Here is a 23,799-nt window from a genome sequence, read left to right on the forward strand (position 1 = left end):
AATTAACAGAGTAAAAAAAAAAAAAAGATTGCATTTTCATTAGACAGGCTTCTCCCCTTCTGAGGTACTGCTTATGTAATGCATTCATTCGTCCATCTACCAAGGCCTCTTGGTAACCACTTACCCCCATCAGATGGCTTAAGCAAGACCAGCAGCTGTTGACTTTGTGCTATCGGGGAAGTCTTATGAATCATGTTGATGGGTTCCTTGGTACCTCCATGATCATTGGGCACTGCCATTTATCTGTCACAGAGCTGGCCTTCGATTTCTTGCCTGGCACTTCAGTGCGTCTGACCTGCTAACACCAGGATGTTGGTAAACAGTGGCTACTAAGATTCAGAAGTTGCCTGAGCTGACCTCCCATTTAAAAGATGATTGGCTTTTGGCACAGAAGGTTGCATTTTCTCATCAGAATGAAAGATTGATCCTCAGTACGCAGAGCACCGTGAGGGGTGCTGAAGAAGAAAGAAGATAGACCCCTTGCCGGGCGTCTGGCTCAAAAACAACATGCATGTCAAAAGAGACTCTCCTATCAGCTGACTCTTTCCAAGTGTGCCCTCGGCCCCATCCTGAAGTCAGACGACTGTCTACTTCTCTGCTTGAAAATTCATCCAAATCACAGAAGAGCTAGCGTGCGGCTTATGAAGACAATTTATTAGCACTAAAAAGCAAGCAAGTCGTACTTTTACAGAGTTAGACTGCTGATCAGTGAGGTGTTGGGAGAAGTGTGTGCTTGGGCAGAGACCAGGCCTCCTGCAGCCCCTGGTGTTTACTGTGTTGTTCAGAGAAAGTGCTTCTGATCCATTTCGCAGGACCATACTCGCGTAGCTCTTTGTTTCTCTGATCTGAATCCAGATACACTCACCGCAGTGGCTCTGGGGTCTGGGGAACTGTTGCTTTTGTTTGCATCCTCCCACAGGGCCTCCCACTGACACTGTCCATGTGGAACTGAATTGAGTGTGCCCATGAAATGCCCTGACCCAGGTGGAAGCAGAGTTTTAATCAAGAACCAATAGAAAAACCCATTTTCTGCCAAAATCTCTGGAGTCCTAATATTATTTGGTGCCCATTTTCCAGTTGTTTACTGGGATTTTATTTCTAGCCTAGCATGTTGTTTTGGGGGTTGACTAAGATTGATTTAATTAAACTAGGATTTATAGTTCTAGTGATCCTTTTACGTAGGAAGTCTGCATGGGGACCCGGCACTACAGATGGGACATCGTATGTTGGCAGACGTGATGGAAGTGAAGGTCTTTCCTTCAGAGCAGAAGCGGGTTTGCCCTACATTTGACTTGAATGTTACTGCTTAGCTGCCTTTAGGATGATGGATATTTAGATTTCCCGTTGAGGGTGGCTTTCTAAGTTGTTCGAAACGATGTTACAAACCAGTGTTCTCCTTTAGAAATGTACAGGTCAGGGACACCTGGGTGACTCAGTCAGATAAGTGTCTGACTTTGGCTCAGGTCACGCAGGGTCCTAGGATCAAGTCCCACGTCGGGTTCCCTGCTCAGGGGGAGTCTGCTGGTCCTGCTCCCTCTGCCCTTCTCCCTGCTCATGTTCTTGCTCTCTCTCTCTCTCATAAGCAAATAAAATCTTCTAAAAAATGTCTAGGTCAGATGACTTGTTAATTTTACTACACTGTAAAGTAAAGGGGAGGAGCTATGGACAAATCAGAGTTGTATTTTCAAAGAGGACCTAAAATTTGTACCAGTGTTGCCAATCCCTGGTACCCATTCTGTGTAGAAAGGAGGGCTAAGGAGGAAAAGCAAATCCCAGAGGGGGTCTGGGGGAAAGGACATAGGGCAGCAATATAAAACCTGCTGTCATCATTATTTCTTAAATGAGACATTCCTCTCCTTTCAGTAAGAACATCTAACTTAGGTTTTCTTGAGAAATGAGGATCCTGATAGAAGGAGATCTAGAGTCTCAGCCTCCATCCAGGTTCTGAAGTCTTGTGCTGTGTCACACAATTATGGCTAGTGAGGAGACAGTCCTTTTTGTCTCCAGCCAGGGGCCTTTCCATGTCATCTTGCCCAAAGGGTCTGTGTATTTCTGTACCATTGGTTTCCCTGCATGTTTGGTTTTATGCATTCAAAACGTTCTGGGAAGGGGTTCAGAGGTCTCACCGGACTGCCAGAGAGAGCCATGGCACAAAAGGGGGAGATCTGAGGGTCAAAGGAATACTCACATATGAAAACCTTTGGAGAAAGCAGACATTTCCATACAAATAGCAAGTGTTGGTTACAGACATCTTGGTTATCATGTTATTTTTTTACCTGCTCTCCAGTTGTTCTCCAGGGACCTTTCCATCTGGCGCGTACCTTAGGTCTGGCACCATTTGCTGGGCAAAATCTTAAACCTTGAGATCGGTGACCTCAACTGTTAGGCTTCAGCCAGGAGTGCTGAGAACCAAATGAAGTTCACACGGAAGCCAAGTCCTCCTCGCCAGGCTCAGATTTCAGAATCATCTCTGCCTTTGCAGCTGCATTTGTGCATCAGGCCTGAAGGTTTTTTCCCAAAAGATTAGGGCTGGGGAAGAGTAGCCAGCCCTTGGCTAAACATTAGGGAATATTCTTCTCACCCTTCAGGCCTGCCTGCCCTCTTTCAGGACTCGCTTGTTTTGAACAGGAAGCCCGTGCAGACCTTTATCCACTCATGCAGCCCATTTTTCTGAAGTGCCTACTGGGAGGTGGGAACTATGCCAGGCAGGAATCTGCCTGACCACAAAAGTCAGGGGCCCGAGGGAGTGCGCTGATACTTGCATTTTGGCTGCCCCAGAGGATGACCAAGAGCACAAAGTGCAGGCAGCCTGTGGGGGAGCAGCTTCCTGTTCTTCAGCTGCATCCCAGGCCCTGGGGTGGGGGAGAGGTCGGAGCCCGGCCCCCAAGGAAGGTACAGGCTAGGGGATGAAGTAACGTGCAGACGGATAAAAGTGAAAATCTATGTTGGAATTGTGTTTAATGTAAAATTACTTTTTTTTTTTTTAAGATTTTATTTATTTATTTGACAGAGAGAGATCACAAGTAGGAAGAGAGGCAGGCAGAGAGAGAGGAGGAAGCAGGCTCCCTGCTGAGCAGAGAGCCCGATGCGGGGCTCGATCCCAGGACCCTGAGATCATGACCTGAGCTGAAGGCAGCGGCTTAATCCACTGAGCCACCCAGGCGCCCCAAAGTAAAATTACTTTAATCTCAGCCTTTACACTAGCGGTTTTATTCTTGAAGTATTCACCCTGACCTCGCCACCAGAAAGAAAAGTGGGTAATATGGCAGCATTAACTGCACATGAACGAAAGAAAATGCAAAATAAAAAGAGCTGGTAGAAATGAGGAGGTCTGACTCTCAGCCCGAGCTCTGCCACTGATGGACCCAGTAGCCTTGGCCAAGTCCTTACTCTGCCTGCACCTCTGTGTCTACATCTATAAAACACCATCCCTAAAACAGGGCTTATTTATAGGCTCTGAGAGCTCTAGTTATTAAAATAGTCCAGTGTATTGTTATCTTACCAACAAAAATGTGAAGTACTTATTATGTAAAAGATAAGATACAATAGATTTCTCTCTAAGGCTCCTTCTGAAGTTGGCATACCACAGTTCTAAAGTCCTAAGATTGTGTGTCGGCTGGACAGACACAGACACAGACAGACACAGACACTGACAGACATATATGTTACACCTATAAGATACATGTTACACCTATAAGATACATGTTACACCTATAAGATACATGTGGGCACTTTAATAAACTCTTCCATAGGAGGTAGAACCAAACCCACAGCTGCTTCTCTCTCATCTCCCCAGCCCCCTGGAAGCTGTCATTGTCACATACCGGCCCCTGGAAAGCATCATTAATTGTCGCTTACCTGGCCCCAAACAGTAAAGAGCTCCTTATCTAGAGATCAAGCTTGCAAGCTCAGATATTCTTGTTCGGAAGTGAAAAAAAAAAATACATAAGAACCCTGAGTATACTAAATACCTTGAGCTTCCTGAAGATCTTGAAAGTCATAAGATATATAGTTAAGTTATATTTGAAAGAAACGTACTCATGCAAGACAACAAACAGAAGTGCTCAAGCATAAGGTTCGATGAGTTCGTATTGAAAGAAGGGTCAGGAAGTTAGGCTTTTCCTTCAGCAATCACTGAGTACACACCTCCTGACTGGAAGCCTTTCCCTAATGAAATATTAACATCCATTAGACGGTGGCTATGCATTAAAAATATTTTAACATTTGTATTTTTAGCCCAGACACAGGGGTATCAGTTAAAATAATTAGCCCTTGCCTGTAATCTAAAAGCCTTATCTCTTCACTCTCACTTTTTTTCAAAGGCAGATGTTTTAAAACTGATTTGAAAATCAAATTTGCCCTTCAGTGATTTCATTGGGAAGAAACACAGAAGTAAACATTATAAAGAAGGCTTTTCGGCACATTATGCATGCAAATGTGGCAGGCGAATTCAGGTTCGCAAGCAGCAAGCAGGCGGAGGCGGGTGACTGTTCTGGTTGAGAAAGGTTGAGTTGTTTAAGTGAATACAAAGGTCATCTGCCCTCCGAGCGCGCTCTTCTGTCATTTAGGAGCGGGGCCGTTGCTTCGTGTTAGGCTCTGTCTGCCAAAAGGTAAGAATTGAAAGGCTTTGGCAGGCACAGGGCAGACACAGTGAAGCCACATGAATGGCGCAGTAGCAGTGTTTAAACTGTAGGACACTTAATTGAGCCCTTGGTCTCTGCATAGCCCTGTAGCAGATGTCACAGAATGGGGTTAAGGGGGTTCCATGCTTTTCTCGGAATATCCCACTCCTGGTGTTGAGGCTTTGGTTATAGCTATTAATTCTCTGCCCCAAAGACCATCTATGATATATTTACAGGTCTGTTCGATTACCTCTCAAGGGTCAGGGACGGTGTCTTATCTATTTTTGAATCATCAAAACTCAGCACAGAGGCTGACATGTGGGAGAAGCCTAGAAATGATTCATGAGCAAATGAATGAATGAACCTATGAATGAATGAATGAGTGGTTATATTTTGGGGGCAATTTTCTTGAACGGAACAGTGTTGTGGATTTTTCAGACTTACAGTGAATTAGATACAGGTTATCACTAGGGAAGAGTGGAAAATGAGATTTCAACTAATCCAAACCAAATTCTTGCTGTCTTGAAGACCAAAAACTTGAGCCCTCCTACAGGTCTGGAGAGAAGAGGTCTCCTGACCACCCTGCCTAGATTTTGAATTAAGAACCCCTTTGGCCAGGCTCCTCAGTGGGTGGATTCATGCTTCCCTGGAGTGAGCCAGCCATGCCCTGGGAAGAGTCTGCTGGAGTAGGCAGGATTTAGGCTGGGCGTTGGGAGGAAGCCTGACCTCTTTCTGTGATAGTAATCCGTGATCCAGAGAGACTCATTGAAAAAGGCCTCCTTAAATGAACTGCAGCTCAAAGCCCAATGACAGAGGGGGGAGGGGGACCTTCTGGGAAGAGCTCTATGCTACATTACATCTCTCTTGTATCGTTTATCTCTTTCTGTTTAAGAATCTTTATTTATCTTGGGTTTCTTAGGGGATGTGGTAAAAACTTGTCTGGGCCATTCTTCTCTAGTTTTTACCCTCCTTTCCTGCTAAAGGGATTCAGCTTAGGCAAGAGGCCTGCTCCATGTGGAGCGCATATCCCCTCATGCTCAAATATTTGTTGAGAGGAGCCCCTTTTATACCTTCCAGCGATTAGTGGTATATAAATAGCTTCAGCTAGAATCATTCAGAAAACAGTCTTAGAGCCATCAGCACCAGTTCAACACCAGAGGCGAAGGCAGTCTCGTCTGTCCAGGCTGAGGAGAGTGCTAGAGGAACAAGCCTGAGCTGAGCCGAAATCAGGAGTCTGACGCTTAACAGACTGAACCACCCAGGCGCTCCTAATACATTTTTAATTTACGAGTATGAATCCAGATATCTCGTTCTGGGCCTTTGGGGTGAGAGGAGGGTCTTGCTGATGTAATAAAAAGAATGGTCCTATTTTCCTCGCATGTGGCTGGGCCATAGCTTACCCCTGGGAGCCGGTGGAGCCTTCAGGAGGGTTGGCTTAATGGCACTGGGGTGGGTGAGCTGCTGGGCTCCTCGTAAGCCCTTCCAGCCCCATTGATAGCCCACTTGACGTGCTGACGACTGGGTCAACAGTATGAGTCTTATACCACCATTGTGAATAGGATTCTAAGTCAGTAAGACTCAGATTTTGAAATCAGAATGATCCTTGCCCCTAATATTACACTAGAATAAGTATATATAAATGCAGGGATTAGAGGCATTTACATGAATTTGACCTGATTGAACAATAGCCCTCAAAAATGGCCCTTTTGATATAAAAACAATCTAATCCAGTAATCACAGAACTACATGTGACATGATAATTCTGCACCAGCATCTTAGAGGTCTCTCAGAGTGCATGGTTTTAAAGTAGCATGTCTGTGTTATCCCACATAATGCATTTTTATTACCAATTATTGTCTGGCCTAACTCCGTGCTGGTAATTCTATTTGATTCTTTGACGGCATCATAAAATATTGATAACAAACCAAAGTTGATAATAACAGTGGTAAGAATGGAGCCAAGCATGATTTTTATTAATACATATAACAAATATATTTCATTTCTCCTGATTTCATAATTCTGACTATTATTCATCCACTTAACAAATAAACTGAGCATCCACTGAGTGACAGGCACTGAACAAGGCAGACAAGATACCTACTTTCATCAAGGTTACATCTTCGCAAGGAGGAAATGGGCAATACCAGATAAATAAGGAACTTTCAACTACTGATAAATGCTATGAAGAAAGTCAAACAGGAGGATAAATAGATAGTAATGGGACTCTTGTAGGCAAAAAGCAGCTACTTGAGCTCAGATAAAGGCCACTCTGACAAAGTGACATTTGAGCTTAGTGATATAGTAAGACAGCCTTACAAAGGCTTGGGGAAAGAGAGTATCAGGGAACTTTAAGACCATCAAGGAGAAATGAACTTGGTGTGTGTGTTGCTGAAGCCTGGGGAAGGAGTCAGACAGTGCAAGGTGGGATGGAGAGGCCAGTGCCTCTCAGATTGTATATGACCCTCAGGTCTTGATAAGGAGTATAGGTTTCATTCTAAGAGCAGAGGGGAGTTATGTAGGGTCTTAGGCAAGAGAGTGCTATGAGCTGATTTCTGCTTTTTAAAGATCACTCTGGTGGCTGTGTGGGAAATGAATTGGAGGGAGATAAATATGGAACTGAGAGATAAATAAGGAAGCTGTTGATATAACCCAGAGAGACAGGGTCTTGGACTAGAGTGGTGACAGGGGGATTGGTGGGGAGTTTGCTGTGTAAAACAGACTGCTGATGGACTGGACTGGGAGCCCATGTGGGGACAGGGGAGAGGAGAGAAAGAGCTCTTGGTACATATGTTCTGACTCTGTCCTCAGTCCTGGGCATTTATACATTTCACTGTTTTAATCAATGCCTTGACAGAAGACAGAGGGCAGACATGACATTCAAAATGACCTCTCCAGCCTCTAATGTGGGACCAAACCAACAGGATGGGATTTAATGGGAATAAATGTGATGCCCTCCAGTTAGGTTCAGAAAATCAATTGTACAAGTACAATAGGGGGGCAGACAAGCTTGAGAGATGTTTATGTGGAAAAAAAGCTGTGGTTTTAGTTGGCCACAAACTCAATACTAGCCAATAGTTAGGAGGAGGCTGCTCTAAACTTTGGGCAGTCCTAGTCTACACTGGCTGCCCCATGTCCATATGCCCATGCGACCTTCCTGTTGTGCTCTGTGTTGGGCAGGACACATGTGTTTGTGCTTAAAGAAGGACATTGCAAATGACTGGGTGATGAGAGCCCAGGAAGGTGGTGTGGAGGGTGGTCCATTGAAGGAACCAGGGATAAAACAAGACCCAGGTAAGACGAGACCAAGAGAGTTGTGAGGTGATGATAATGATCTTAATTTAAATTTTTTTTTAAGTAAACTCTGTGCCCAACATGGGCCTTGAACTCATGATCCCCAGATCAAGAGTCGCATCCTCTACCAACTGAGCCAGCCAGCCAGGTGCCCCTGATGATGATCTTTAAATGTATGCAAAGCTGTCTTATGGAAAAGAGACTCTAATTCTATGAACCCCAGAGGTTGGTATTCACATGTTCTGTTCATACCTTTAATACACATTTAGTGAGCATCTACTCTGTGCCACTTTTTTTTTTCTTTAAGTTCCTAAGTGTACGGTGCTCATTTTGGTCCAGAGACAGATACAGAAATCAGTAAGTGCGGTAAGAACAGTCGAGAAAGTTCTCCTGGAGGAAATACCACTGACACTGAATCCTGAAAGGTAACCGGATGCCAGCCGGGGCATTGTCTGGGGTGGACAAGGGCACTGGGAGGCACACGAGGCAAAAGGAGCAGCATGTGCAAATACACGAGATGTGACACAGCTTGGCACATTCAGATAACTAGACCTGGTTTGGCCTAACCGAGTTGTGGGCTGGGAGGCCCGGGACTGCCCATTCTTGCTTCAGGAGTGAGGAGGATTCGTCCAATAGTGTGCCCTGGGCTGCCCCTGAAGTATCACATGTCCACAGGAACGAGCTGGAAAGAAGGCTGGAGGGACAAACTGGGACCAGATTGTGGAAGACCCTGGACGCCATGCCGGGGAGTTTAACCTTATTCTCTTCTCAGGCAGAAGAGAGGGCTGCTAAGCGTGTGCCTTTTGGGTAGAATGTACCTAGGACAGACAGACCATGAATTAGCAGTAAGAGAGACTGGAGACCAGAAAAGCAGCAGTTAGAGACGAGGGTTAACAAGAGTCTACCCTAGAGTGATAGCCGTTTTCCAGGTGAGAAGCTAAGGTGGGGAGCAGCCGGGGGCTTTAGGGAGGGCAAGAGGAACTCTAACTCTGTGCTCTAGTGCCCTGGGGCAGCAAGCTGGACAGCCATGGGCCCAACAGTCAAGGAAGAAGGGCTCCTTCTGAGCAAAGTACCACATACATCTGGTTCCAGAAGTGCCATATTGCAACAGAATCACTTTCTCAAGTCTGTCCACTAATCAGTCTCAAGGTGCCTGCCTGGGTTCTCGGCATGGAAAGCCTGCCAGCCCTCTCTGTCACACCCTCCCTCGCAGAGCAGGACACTCTGAGGACGCTCTCCTCTGTCAGCAGGAGGAGCTGCAGGTACGGAGGAAAGTGGTCCCCTGTTCCCTGTTTGCTCCCAAGACAGGGACTTGTGACCTTGGGCAGAGGACTTTCTGGTCTCTTCTGAAGCACTCTTGAACTGGTTCCTCAGCCAGCTAAGTCCGGCTGCCACTGTGGCCAGCCAGCCCTGCTCTCTCATCTACCTCGTGACGTCCATCCCCTTCCTTTCCTCCTGCCCCATCAGCAGCAGGGACGAGGACAGTCGCTGACATGTGTGTCTAGGGCTCTGGAGCATACCACAGGGCCCTTTGTTCTCCATCCATTTTCGAGAGGCTCATTGTTAAGTCCTTGGAGAACCTCTGGATTAGAAATCTGAGGAATTTGAAGCCAGGAGTGGAAGAACAGAAGCTGGGAACTATGTAATAAATACGTGCCCTTAAAACAACAGTAAGCGACAACACTTATGCCTCTAGCCAGGACTTCAAAGTACAGACCCCCAAAGAGGTCTCCTTTGGAGAGAAATCAGAATGCCAGCCTTTTTTGAGAACGTGAAGAAAGGGACTCCCTGACCACCCTCTCAGGGCCATGTTCCGCATCTCCTTACAGTAGAGCGTTTGGTTTCCCTGTTAAGTGACTTGGCACAGGGGACACTTGAGGTACACGCTGGACAAAAAAGCCACTCCAGGACACACTTGTTAAGTAGTCAGCCTCACACTGCCCAAACCTCTGCTCATCTCAGCCGTAAAATCCTGGGTCAAATTGTGGTTATAAAGTCGATTGCTTCCAGAGCAGCCCTGCCGTCTTTAGGTCTTTGTTTTATTCAGGGCTGTTCTGTCAGCTGTAGCTTGCCTTTGATGGGCCACAGCAGTGTTTTTCATGTCTAACTAGTGTTTTAATGTTTGTGAGAGATGGTGGTTAATTGGATCCCTGTGGTACCACAAATGGCTTCAGAAGCCCCTTATGTCGGGGGAGGGAACTCTGTGACTGGTGTGTGTATGCGTGCACGTGTACACACGTGGCCTCACACCTGAATAAGCACCATGAGATTTACGTGTTCTTGGCCCACATCTCAGCTTTGAGAGTTTTAATACTTGTTTTCCCAAGGTCAGAAATCTTGGCATCACCCCTAGATCTTAGCCTTTCTTCTCTCGGACTCGCTTATTGTATGTGCGGTTCTTGGGCCTGTTGGAGCTGCCAAGCCAGGCTCATCCTGGTCATGGCTCACCCACACCCCCACGTCTGCTATGAACTCTGCCCATCTTGCTGGCTGCCTTGTGCCATTGGGTCCCCATTTATGGACTTTCCTTTCACAGGGGTGCAGCGATCGCAAGGGCTCCTCCTCCCCAAATCTGTGGAAGCTTCCAAGTGCCTGTCTGTTGCTCCCTTGCTGTGTTTTGTCTGTTTTCCTGCTGCTTCATTTAAGGGCTCATGCCTGACAGCTGTCCCCCACCCAGCCCCTTCCTCCTCTACAAAAGCATGACTTAATATGCAAAGGGGCTCTTCTGCTAGGGCCCAGCGAAGGGGCCCATGGGACTGTGGCTCTTATCTCAGGCCACACGCCTTTGAAGGCAGGAAAGGAGGGAGCAGGCAGTCCAGTTCTAGTGGGCAGAGTGCTGATGAGTCCCATGAGGAGGAGCCTGGAGAGTCCCGGAGAGCGCTTGCTCGGGATGACAGGACACCAGGGCGAAGCGGCCAGCAGGTCAAAGCTTTCAGAGCCAAGTGAAGTGGTGTGGGCCCTTGGGGTCCCGGCAACCCCACCTCAAGTCCATGCCATGCCCCCAAGCACACCCGCGTGGCCACACACACCCCAACCACACCCATACCCACTCCATACAGAGGGCTGGAAGGGGGCCGGTGGGCTCCATAGCTGGTGGGACTGCCCAGCGGGTCAGTCCTCTGCCTTGTCACTGATTGACTCCCTCATGGGCGTCTGTCCAATCACTGTACACATTCATCGGCTTGCACAGGTACGGGACCAGTGTGGGACTTCTCTAGGCACATGGTACAGAAGATGACTCTGGTGTTGCGGACATGGTCTATTTTCTCCTCACAAAACTCGTGGTTGCAGGAGGGGCAGGTGTTGGGTCTCTAGGGTGCCTGTCATCTTCTTGGAGGGTAGCTTCCATTTTGACTTTCTGTCCCCGGTGTCTGTAGGAGGTCAAACACTCACCTTCCCCCATTGCAATGGCCTCGTTCACCCGGGAGACAGTGGCTTCCCTAAATCACTACACTTTGAGTTATGCAATTCATTTGCCTTGGTAGGGTTCCATGTCTTACTGGTTTTCCAAAAGAGAGGGTTTCACACTCCCATCCCTCTCTAAAACCTGAGGTGACCTATTTCTAGGAACCTGAATGAGACTAATTAACATTCCCGTGGGTGGAGAAGGTTATGGCAGGTTAGAGAACAGGCAGGGTCAGGGATAGGTTAGTATCTCTGGGCAAAGCAAGCTGGTGTGCTCTAGGATTTGGGATGCCTGGGGACTAAGAAGCCAGTCTGCCTCTGGCCTGGAGCCTTATGTTCCTTCCTAGCAAAGGGACTGTGCTCACTCATTGAGAACAAGTATCGTTAGTCTCTTTGGATGTGTGTGTCATACCTGCCTCAAATGATTCAGTGTACATGGAAGTAATCTCTAAGTGATAAAACTCTATGCAAAAGGAAGATATCACTAAATCTCTTCGGTTAGGTCATAACTTCCTTAAAGTCCAGGATTACTTCTGACACTTCTTTGCATTTTCATAGGTAGTCCTTAATCTCTGCTCTTTGCCTGGTTACACAAATGACCATTGACATAAGCTGGTTAAATGACCATTTCCAGCCAAAATGGAGTTGGCCTCCTCTCTCCCATAGTACTGTGTTCTTCTCCTTGAAAACACCTGTCACGATTTACGATTTTATGTTATTTGTAATTTGCTTACTAATTTCTGTCATGGCAATAGATTTTAATTTCCAGGAAAGTAAGGACCCTGTCTGCTTTCATTGTTCATATCTACATTCCCAATACCCATGTAATGCCTGGCACATATGAAATTTTTGAGTTACTAAAGGAGGGGTTTCCCAGAAGGACATTAGCAACTTCAGAGCCAGAGAATGTCTCTGTTCTCCTAGATCTCACCATCTAGGGAGGTCCTTGACCTTTACCAGTTTTGCTGGACTAGCTTCCTCATGTACCCTGGAGCATCCTGCCTCTTCCCATGACCTCTGAATTTGACTGCTAGTGGCTTGATTCAATTGGATCTCAAAGCCTCTAGGGCACATCATTGGGCAAGAGGAGACAACTTCCTTCACCCATTTATTCTGTTTGTCCACGGTGTTGTAGGCAATTAAGGGATGGATGGCTTTGAGGCTCCAGAGGCACAGAGGTGGGTAAGTGGACTTCGGATGAAGCTTGCAGAGACAGAGGCAGAGGCTGCCCTGGGAGCACCCACGGGGAAAGCATACTCTTTCATCTCTTCCTGTCCATGGTAACTGTGTCCCCATCTCACAGGGAGCTCCTTGAGACATGCATTCACCGTCTACCAGCAAGAATTCCATCTGAAGTTACTTACCTTCAGCTACACATGCCTTTCTGAGTCACATTTATAGGTTTACCCAAATTAGATTATGGAATTGCTGCATTACACTTCATTATTACCTTGAAATTATGCTTCCATTCTGAATGGCCAAGTCTTATAAGCAGTGTGAGTGCTACCTGACAAACATTCTTGAAACAAGACCCACATTAAGCGGAGTTTATAATGGGTGATATTTGGATAACTCTGATTAAACATATAAATCATGAAAATTAGAAATGGGAAGAAAACTCTTTATTTGGATTAGCTGCATACCAGTGTTTGACTCATAATGGATCATTCTTTCTCCTGCAGATCTTGTTCTTACCCAAGCTTTTTTTCTTACATTTTTACCTTTCTCTCATGGCACGTCTTTACCCATGTTCAGCCCTTCCAGTAGACAGAGCCTCTCCATTTCTGCTCTTTGTACATTGTGTGTTCTTTGGCTGGTAATCTCTAGAAGTGTTTGTGCAAGGTTCTTGAGTATTTTTCATCCAACATTGGTTTTGCCCCAAGGATGATCTTCCCCTAAGCAGTGACACTGGATTTTGACAATCCTTTTCTTCCTCATCATTATGAGATGGCCCTTATCCAGAAGTATGCTCAAGACCATATCTAACATTAGGAATATTGCTCAGAAGGCCAGGGGCTTGCCAACTGAGCCAGGCAGACATAAAAATCCAAGAAGAGGAATGACAACATAGAAAAAGAGGTTGTTCAGGCCACAAGACTCAAATAAATCCTACTACTGAATTATCCATACTTCAGAATTATGAAGAATTCCCAGCCACTCCGAAAGACCATAGGAAGAAGTAAGACCAAGACAGGGATTCCAAAGCAAGATGAGAAATTGGGAACGTTTGGGGAAGATTGGGGGTGGTGTAGTTGCGGGGAGAGCCCATTAAAAAAAGAAAAGAAAGGAACAGAACAAAAACAAAGGAAATAAAAGGTTTGACTAATGACCACATTGGGCAGGAGCAGCGGACAGGGTCAGGGCAGACCTGCAGGTGGGTGAGGAACTGGGTATGAAGAAAGCTAACTAAATATCTAAATTCCAAATTCCTGTTCAGGGACAGCTTCCTGTATTTAGAAGGCTGGCTATTCGGCACTATAGTTCAGTAGGATCAGCTGTTAGAATTCTTTTTAATAGAATTCTTTTAAAATTATTTATTGTGATAATCTACAAATTTTCCCCCAACTCAGGATCATAACTTCATTTCTGCTGGTTTGCCTCACATCAGATCTATTTAAAAAAATTTTTTTTGAAGATACAGAATCCGTAAAGAAAGCAGTGGGAAGAGCTAAAATGGGAAGCCAGAAACAACATATGTGGCCACACCCCTGTTTACCTGTGTGTCACACATCTAGTAATAATTCAATATTTTATATGTATGTCTAATTTACTTTTGTTATTTTAATTTAAACTAAATTAATTAACATGTAATGTAAATTGGTTTCAGAGGTACAGGTCAGTGATTCATCAGCCGTATATAATACCCAGTGCTCATTACATCATGTGCCTCCTTAATGCTCATCACCCTGTTACCCCATCCCCCACCCTCTCCCCTCCAACAACCCTCAGTTTGTTTCCTATGATATGATAAAGAGTCCCTGGGGTGCCTGAGTGCCTAAGATGATTGAATGTCTGTCTTTGGCTCCAGTCATGATCCCCAGGTCTAGGGATTGAGCCCCGCATGAGGCTCCCAGCTCAGGGGAGGTGTCTGCTTCTCCCTCTGCCTCTACCCCTGCTTGTGCTCTCTCTCTCAAATGAACAAATAAAATCTTAAAAAAAAAAAAAAGAGTCCCTATGGTTTGTCTCACTCTCTGATTTCATCTCATTTTATTTTTTCCTCTCTTCCCCTATAATCTTCTGTTTTGTTTCTTAAATTCCACATATGAGTGAGATTATATGATAATTGTCTTTCTCTGAGTGATAATTTACTTTTGACATATGTGGGTGTTCCTATTTTTGAGAGACAGATATGAGTTTTATATATTCCTCAGCTAGAACCTTTACAGTTCATGGTGCCTTCATGGGATCATATTCTGAATCTCATTTTGTCCATTATTAAAATCAAGGTTTTTTTGTTAAGTAAATAAAATGATTGAATTATCAACGCCATGTTAGTCCTTTCTATCTTCATCAGTGTGTTTTTAAGCACTTTTATTAATTAAGTGCTATATTTGAGTGGCTACAACAAGCCCGGTTTCTTAGGATAAATCTTTTTTTTAGATCTATTTGTTTGAAAGAGAGAGATTGAGAGAACGAGTGGGAGGAGGGGCAGAGGGAGAAGCAGACTTCTTGCAGAGCAGCAAGCCCAACAGGGACTTGATCCCAGGACCCTGGGATCATTACTTGACCCAAAGGCAGACACTTAACGAACTGACCCACCCAGGTGCCCTAAGATCTTCTATTTTGGTGTCAAATGTGTCCAATTCATGATAAACAGTTAGACCAGTCTCTTACTTCTCTGGGTTTCATTTCTTCTGAACAAGGAATAATTATTCCAGCTCCTCCCCATGCTGTAGGTAAATGAGATCACATCTCCGACAGCCTTGCCTAGTCTTTAGGGGAAATCAGCAGTATTGTTATTGGGCTGGTAACTGCTCTCTTCCAAACTGCACACCACATAATGCTTGTGGCGCCCACAGGCTAGCTGGGCTTCCACTGGCAAAATGATTTGAATGCAGTAGCTTGTCGTGGGCGGTGCTCAGGGTTCCCTGACATTCAGTGGGCAGAAATCTGGTGGTGGGCTCTTAGCCTGTGTGTCTGTGCTGCAGTGGGGTATTGGCTGTCTAAGCCTGAAGTGAAGAGGGTGGCAGTGGGTTCGTGGGGGGTGGATTTTGAACAGGAAGTGTCTGGGTGATTATAAGAAGGCAGGTGCTGATGTACCTGTTTGCCAGTTTATTTTCTTTGGGGGAGGCAGTGTTTCAATTTACTGCACTCCTTGGAGATTTGACATATCAATTAGATGTTATCGACAGTAATAGAGGGGCAGTTGCTGTAAATGTGAAGTTTTTACTGGTAGGCCATGAAATGACACCCCAAGGGACTGTAACAGCGTGGCGTGATAAATATCGTGTTACCTGCACACGAGCAGAGGGACTGATTAATAGGGGAGGATGATTCTATCTCCTGCACTAAAATGTTATTTATTCATTTGCTGTCAATCAAACCTTCTGTTCTAATTGGCTGAAAGGTTAAATCATCAAGATCTGCTCATAAACCAAGTTAAGGTAGGAAGAAAAGCAGCATTAAATCATAATCAGTAGCTTGTTTATTTACAGCATTATTGCATCTGGGTGACCTTGGAGAGCCTCTCTCTGCCCTCTAGTTACAGTAGCAGCCCTGAGCTAGGGACTTGCATGCATGAGTGGAGGTTGCTGGAAGGAAGGAGATGCTCTCCATATCTGCTAGTGTAGTCAGAATCGAGAGAAGGTGGCGCTCAGTACAGTGTTGCCTTCGCAAATTAGACCACTGCTGCTCTTGCTGCTGCATTTTTAATGTATGGCTCTCGTATTGCACGATACTTGTAAAAGGAAGACTTATTTTCGAAAAGACAAATATATTTCCACGCTAACAGTTTTATAAAGATGTCAGTGAATAAGTATAGGCATCATTAAATCACATTTTAAAGGCAGGCTTCTCGTTGTGATAAATCTGCATTATCAGGTCTCATTTCTGAAATGAATCATACACTGTAAAACTTTATGGGAGTCGAGTAAAAGATCCCTTGTTGGCCAGTACAAGTGTATATTGTCAAACCGTGCAGAAAGGATAGCTTCAAATCCCAGTGAAAACGCTGATAGGGTTACACCCCTTTCTCAGAAGCAGTATATTTCAAGTCAAGCTACTTTGGGGAGGTAAGAAGCTTTTCTCACTGCCAAAGAAGCTTATTCAAAGAAAGCCAAGAGTAAACTCCCATTCAAAGGATCTTTCTCCTCAGCTTGGCGCCCTGAGAACACAGCTTGCTCTTCAGTGGGGCCGGTAAAGGTAACCCAGAACTGCAGTGCTGAGGCCCGTGGGGCCTGCCCTGACGGCATGTGCTCACGCGAGGGCACTGTCCTCACCACACGCACCACCCACCACCCACTCTGGGCTCACGCTCGCTCACCCCCACCTTTGCCTTCAGCAGCCCAGCCAGGCAAACCCTGCAGCTGAAGAAGTGGACTGCTTTTCCTTTACCACGATGTTAACACATTCACTCCACGTTGAGTGTTTTCACCACAGCCAGGTCAGCTCAGGAATCACCAATCTGATACACCATACTACCATATTAAATACCAGCGATCAACCATAATTAAGATAAATTTCCAAAGAGGGTCTGATTGTCACCCCTCTGAGGTGACAGGAGTGGCCAAATGGCTTCCGCAGTGTTTGAAATTCTTTGCGTGTATATTTTAGGTCACCGTGTCTGTGGAGAAGTGGAACCAATGTCCATTGGTAGCTCATACGGCAAAGCCGGCCGACATTATCTGCTCTTTCATCTTCTAGTGACTGCTGAGTTCATTTAACTGTAAGAACACACACCCTTTTCACAACCACCTGGCCTGCCTTGTCAGCTGTGTTGTTCCACAGTCAGGTTGCGTGGGAGATGCAGGACACTCTCCTAGACGGAAGGACAAAACTGGAGCCATTTCTTCAAGTCAGAGAATTAATCAGAAAGATGAATACTGAGAAGCTGGACTTGGGTGCCTAATTTAGTAAGGAGAGACTATTTAGTTTAAAGAAGTATGTGATAAATTCCTCACGCTCCTTCCAAAGGAACAGACTGAGCGGCACTGGAGTGTTCATTGCTTGCGCTAAACTAAACTAAACCCTCCACAAAGAGCTGGTCAGTCATCAGGAGCTGTTAGTATTAAGGAGCCTGACGCACACTCTGGGCGGGCACTCACAAAACCCATATGGGAGAGAGGGTTAGATAGAGAGGGTTAGAAAGTCACGCTCCATATATTGTTTGGAGTTTGGATTCTTTCTCCCCTATCAGATAAAATGTCATGCATCGCTAGAAATTAAATTTCCTATGTATAGAAATTAAATATCATATATAACTAATCATTCAATCTCTCTGCCCAAGAAATATACAATCTGTTTATCATTGGGATTGGAGACTAAAGAAAATTAAGACAACCAGTGTTTCCTTTGTGCGGTGGCCCTGTCATGACTTCATGTGGTTCTCTTTCTAAGTTTTTGTCTGTGCCCCACGCACACTCAGCCTACAGGTTAAAACCCAGGCAGTCAGTGGTAGACATTCCAGATCAGGAAAGTCAGAACCTGGTCATGGGTTCAACCTCCTCCTGGGGTATAAGAGAAAATTTGGCAACATCTCTGCAATAGAAAGGGGTAAAAGTCAGGATAAGTAACCCTAGGGGAAGTCTGGCAGGTCCGGGGGCTTGTTCTAGAAATAGCACAGCCTAGAAGCACTTTGGGTGTGTCGCAGCCTTGGATGTTGGGATTCAGAAGTAGACTGTTGGACTGGAAGGGTTACAGAAGGACCTTAGGACTTTAGGGAATGAAGGGAATTCAGCAGGGTCAGGGTCAGGGCCTTATTTGGCCTTATAGCCTGTTTTTATACAGCCTGTAAACTGAGAATGGTTTTTACATTTTTAAAGGATTGTTTAAAAAAATAATAAAGAAGAATATATGACAGGAGCTCTGTGGCCTAAAATACTTAGGGTCTGTCCATTTAGAGTAGAAATTTGCTGACCCTGGGGAATAGGCTGGACTAAAGTACAGAATAAATGGTGGAACCAGGGTCTGACGTGCTTGTTGAATGATAGGGAATGAGGTGAGAGCCAGTTCCCAGGACCCAAGTACTTGAGAAGAGGATCAAGAGCAGGGCTCACCTTACTGCTGAGTAATTTCCTGCATCCCCCCTGGCTGGGGGTAGGATGGAGCTGGGCTCTGGGAGGGGCTGCAGGGAAGGGAGAGTCAGGTGTGTCCCAAGGCCAGTAGTAAATCCCTCAGGGGCACAGGGAGTCTGGCATAAGAGGGACTCCTGACCTTTATAGTGACAATTTACAGAGTACTCTCTCGGCACTACCTGCAGGATAGGCATCTTCTAGGCGTGACAGCAAAGACTCCAGAGATCCGATGATTTACCCAAGGCCATAAAGCTAGTGAGTGGCAGAACCTGGACCTAAACCTCTATATTGTGACTTCTGGCTGGTGGACTTCCTGTTCCAACACAACTCCTGTCCCTGAACAATGATCCTTGTCCAGAAGACCTCTTCACCTGACAGGATACCTGTGGAGCGCTTGGAAAGCTGGATTTGAAACTTTTCTGCCCACAGCATCCCCTCCATATCAGACACCCATCCTCACTACCACTAAAATTGTCCTCTTAGGTCTTCCTGGTCCTCTTATTCTAGAACTGCCTATGATTTTTTCCAGCTTGCTGCCTTCTACTTGGTGTAACACAGCCTTGTCCTCTTTTTTGCAAAATAGAACAGTGGCTCCAAAAATGGGAGTGCCAGTCCATCAGCATCACCAGGGAACTCATTAAGAAACGCAAATTCTCAGGCCCCATCCCAGACCTACTGAATCAGAAACTCGAGGGGTGGGGACTGGCGTTCTGGTTCCACACACCCTCCAGGGGCTGCTGTTGAATCTGAGACCCCTTGCAACAGTGCATCAGAATCACTCATGGACCATACCTCCTCCCTCCCTGTGGGAAGCCCTGCACTAGAGCATGTCCATGTTCTCTCCAGAAGGTGGATGTCATGTTCTACACTGAAGCTGTTAGTGACGGCTATCATACAGGTTATTGTATATTGGTTCTGTCCTGAGAACCAGGGAGAATTTCACTGCCACAGCAAATTCTTCAGATGCTATCACCAGCTGCTAAGCATCCCTGTGCTGGGGCGAGAAGTTGAGGAAGATGAGGCATGAGCCTACTACTGCACATGCAGGAACCCAAACTTGGGAGTGTCAACATCCAAGGTATTCAGAGAAAATCTTTGTTTCCCAAATGCTGCATTTCTGTGGAATGCATTATAGGGCATCTAACTGGAGTCAGTCGCCATAAAAAGAAGGCCAAGACTAGAACTCTCAGAAGTGTTCTACCAGAGTGCTGGTCCCCTCATCTACTTGCTAACAGGACATTTTGACTTAAAGCTGGAAGTCATGATCATTCCCAGAAAGATTATAAAAGATGAAGAAAATAAAAATCGTAAAAATAAAGATAGATATCCCTGAGGTCCAGCCATTGTCCAGTCATGTGCTCTGAGTCCTCAAACCGCATGGTGTCGGAGTTCCATTCTTTTTTTTTTTTTTTAATTTTTTATTTTTTGTAAACATATATTTTTATCCCCAGGGGTACAGGTCTGTGAATCACCAGGTTTACACACTTCACAGCACTTACCAAAGCACATACCCTCCCCAGTGTCCATAACCCCACCCCCCTTCTCCCAACCCCCTTTCCCCCAGCAACCCTCAGTTTGTTTTGTGAGATTAAGAGTCACTTATGGTTTGTCTCCCTCCCAATCCCATCTTGTTTCATTGATTCTTCTCCTACCCACTTAAGCCCCCATGTTGCATCACCACTTCCTCATATCAGGGAGACCATATGATAGTTGTCTTTCTCTGCTTGACTTACTTCGCTAAGCATGATACGCTCTAGTTCCATCCATGTTGTCGCAAATGGCAAGATTTCATTTCTTTTGATGGCTGCATAGTATTCCATTGTGTATATATACCACATCTTCTTGATCCATTTATCTGTTGATGGACATCTAGGTTCTTTCCATAGTTTGGCTATTGTGGACATTGCTGCTATAAACATTCGGATGCACGTGCGCCTTTGGATCACTATGTTTGTATCTTTAGGGTAAATACCCAGTAGTGCAATTGCTGGGTCATAGGGCAGTCGGAGTTCCATTCTTAATTTCATGTGGTTCCCTTTCATGATGTGTTGTCATATCCAGGAGAGATGGCTCCAAAAGGACACTTGCTACGATCCTTCATAAGGAGGGAAGGGCAGAAATACTGATATCCTCCCCAGAGCTTTAAAACTGATGTTGAGAGCCCTCCTCCCTGGGGCATTTTGTAGGCTAGGGCTAGAATCATTCCTAGTGGCCGTGGTGTTAGGATTTTGTTGTTGTCGTGTTCATCTCCAGCGTAATGTCTCCTCGGTACCAAGTCCCAGGTCTAGAGTTGCGCTGACTTGATGGAAAAAAACAGCTGAATGTCAGAACAGCTGAAATTTCATCCATTTCTGCACCTTCCAGCCCACAGCCCTTCAGGACTGCCCAAGAGGACAACAGTGTGATCCCAAATGGGGCAGAACCATCACGGCATAGGGAGATGTGTAAAGCATCTCACAACTTTAGGAAAATCTACTTTGTGCTTTCATACACTTGGTTGAACTTTTCAAAAATATTGACTAAACAACTTGCCAGCTGTGATTACCAACAGCTCTATTTGACAGTTGTTGACAGAAAGCCAGTGGGCACGTGCAACGTCATCTCGTGCTAACAAGGCCTTCATTAACGGCTGTTGAGATGAGTGTTCTTCTGGACCCGGAAGAGTGATTCCTGTCCCCTGGCGGTGTTCACTCGAGCATTGGTAAACTGTTTGCTTAGTGAGCCCGGGGGCAGACATGAAGCCCGCCTGTACATCTCCATCACGCCCAGGGTGTTTTATGTTCCGATCTCCAGGAACACAAATAATATTCTTTCCCAGCTGCTCCAAAATACAGCTGATAGAAAATATCATGGAAAAGGTGGATTGCCAGACAGTAAGCCCTCATGACCGAGAGCTTATTCATAAAATGATGACAAATTTATTGCACACATTCACTGCTGACTTTCTGAGATTAATAGCTGATCTATCTGATCTTAAAGGCTGACAATGGAATCAGAAAGAGTTACTGGTCAGTTTTCTCACCCATCCCCTTCACCCAGCAACCTTCCTCCCCAAGAAATAATACAGAAAAATAAGCTGATTTAGCTTTATCAACAGTCTTACAGTATTTTACTGTAGGAGATTTCCATGTGCCAAGGATAACTTTTAACCTTGTTGAATGCAGTCTGACTTCTTGGCATCTTTCTTCAACTCTGCAAAGCCCTTGGGGCAGGGGACTAGCACAGCGAGTAACTAGGGGTAGATTGAAACACAACCTGAAAGGAAGCCATATTTTTGTGCATGTCTCATGGCTTCTTGTTTACTACGAAGTAGTAAAGAAGTCATTGTTTGATGTCTTAGCCTTGGGGCATGAATAAAATTCAAAGCAGGTGTTAAGAAATGCACTGCTTCACATCTTGGGTACCGGTGCACACAAGCACACATACACCTGTGTACAGGCGAAGCCTAGGTTTACAAAACACGGGGAGGGAGTTTCCGAGGCTGCTGGCCTAAGGGGAATCTGGATTCATCACAGGGAACGAGATGCCTCCCATGCGTTTTGCTCCCATCATTTTGATCCGGACTTGACTCCTGCGGCAAATTAAAATGATCTGACCAGACCTCCTGGCCTGCCAGACCTCCAAGTGCTCTGTTTGCCTAGCTAAATCCCCCTACCCATCGTGGCATCTGAATTTTGTGTCACATATTATCTAAATGATCTAACCTAATTTATGTACTTAACACATGCCCTGGTGTCTGCTGTCCTGTTGGGTTGACCACCATGCTTTGTGAGCTCAGAGGGAGTGGCCTGCTGGCGGCCGGGCTGCAGGCACCTAGACAAGCAGAGCAGGGTCACCCAGGGGAGTTCTTGCTGGCCAGCACGTGGACACGAGCCCGGTGATGCCATCAGACAGTGACTTAGAACCAGGAAAGCCAAGGGCCTGCCTGGAACAGAGCATGCACCCAGAAATTCATTGACCCCAAGTTGCAGGTGGTGACTTTTTATCAAGAAAGTGTTTGAAAAGACAGAGAAATTGGGTTTTTGAAGTTCTACTTTTTTATTAACAGAAAATGTCCCAGAAGAAAGATTGTTACGCGTACCACCACGCTGCCTTACATCAGCTTTAATTGTGTTGAATGCGGCAATTTATGCAAATTCAAGAAGGGGCCTTTATGGGGCCTGCCAGAGACACTTGTCACCTTTTTATTGTAGAACTCCTATCAGAGATTCCTGTGTGTTCAGTGGCTCGAGGCTAATCTTGGGCAGCTCCATGCGAAGAGCAGTCGTTTTCATCACAAAGAAACATTTTTTCGTACTCTGGAGATTCTTAAAGCTCTCCCCAGTGCCCCCAATTTCTTACCTGTTCAGCTGCGAATATCAGGCCCTTAATGGCTGGAAAGGGAGAGTCTATTTTTAAGTTTTCACCGAATATCTCCCCCGTGTTAGTTGCTGAATGAATTTGGCATGTCATCAGATCTGGAATACCCGCAGGAGCTTAGTGTAATTTTTAGTTATGAAATTGGTCAGATTTGATTCAGAGAACGTCTGGCAGCCCTTCCGGAGGGCCACGGGCTTGCTTAAGTGTGTGTACTGTGGTGGGTTTCTGAGGTAGGGGCAGGGGTTATATTCTGCACGGTCATTTGGTGTGAATTTCCATAAAAGCCCTTTTTTAAAACCTGGAATTCAGGGCCATTTTGTCCTCATTGTGTTCTAAATCCTTTCAGTATTTAAGACACTAGGAAATGAAATTGCCAAATTCTTAGCATTTGAAAATTGGCTCCTGCCCAGGCGCGGTCCTCGCATTTCCAGCTCGTGTCTCAGAGGGAGTGTGCTCCAGGGGGAGAGACAGGCGACAGGCATCGGAGAGTCACGCAGCGCCAAGGAGGAGCAGCGTTCTCCTCAGAGGCAGCGGCCTTTTCAGAGCAGGCCTGCTCTCCTTATAGGCTGAAAGGAGCCACTCGTGTCCCTAAATCAATAATTCTGTGGCGCATTGTACTTGCCGAGGACAGGGAATCCTCTAGGGAGGAGCAAACTAAATGGTCCTGGCCCCCACCAGCCTCTAGAGCTGCCTGCCGGCGTGGCCGAGCTGCCCGCCCTTCCAGCCATCCAGTGGAGGCCCAGACCAGGGGGTGGCTGTGCTCCAGGCACATTTCAGCAGAGTCCCCCAGCACCTGAGCTGGGCACCAAGCAATCAAGTAGACTGAACAATATGGAGCCTGTCGGGGTATTTGGAGCCTGTACAGGGCTGTGAGGGAGAAGTGTGTCCCT

At 45.8% G+C, this 23,799-nt stretch overlaps 1 protein-coding gene and 1 pseudogene across 1 annotated transcript in view; one reads left to right on the plus strand and one right to left on the minus strand.

Moving 5' to 3' along the window:
* BTBD9 (BTB domain containing 9) overlaps positions 1–23,799 on the plus strand; it is a 414,251-nt gene that overhangs the window by 359,713 nt on the left and 30,739 nt on the right. The window lies entirely within an intron of this gene.
* LOC132018494 (transcription elongation factor 1 homolog) lies at positions 11,041–11,755 on the minus strand (annotated as a pseudogene).

Source organism: Mustela nigripes, chromosome 5, assembly GCF_022355385.1.
Source record: "Mustela nigripes isolate SB6536 chromosome 5, MUSNIG.SB6536, whole genome shotgun sequence".
NCBI lineage: Eukaryota > Metazoa > Chordata > Mammalia > Carnivora > Mustelidae > Mustela > Mustela nigripes.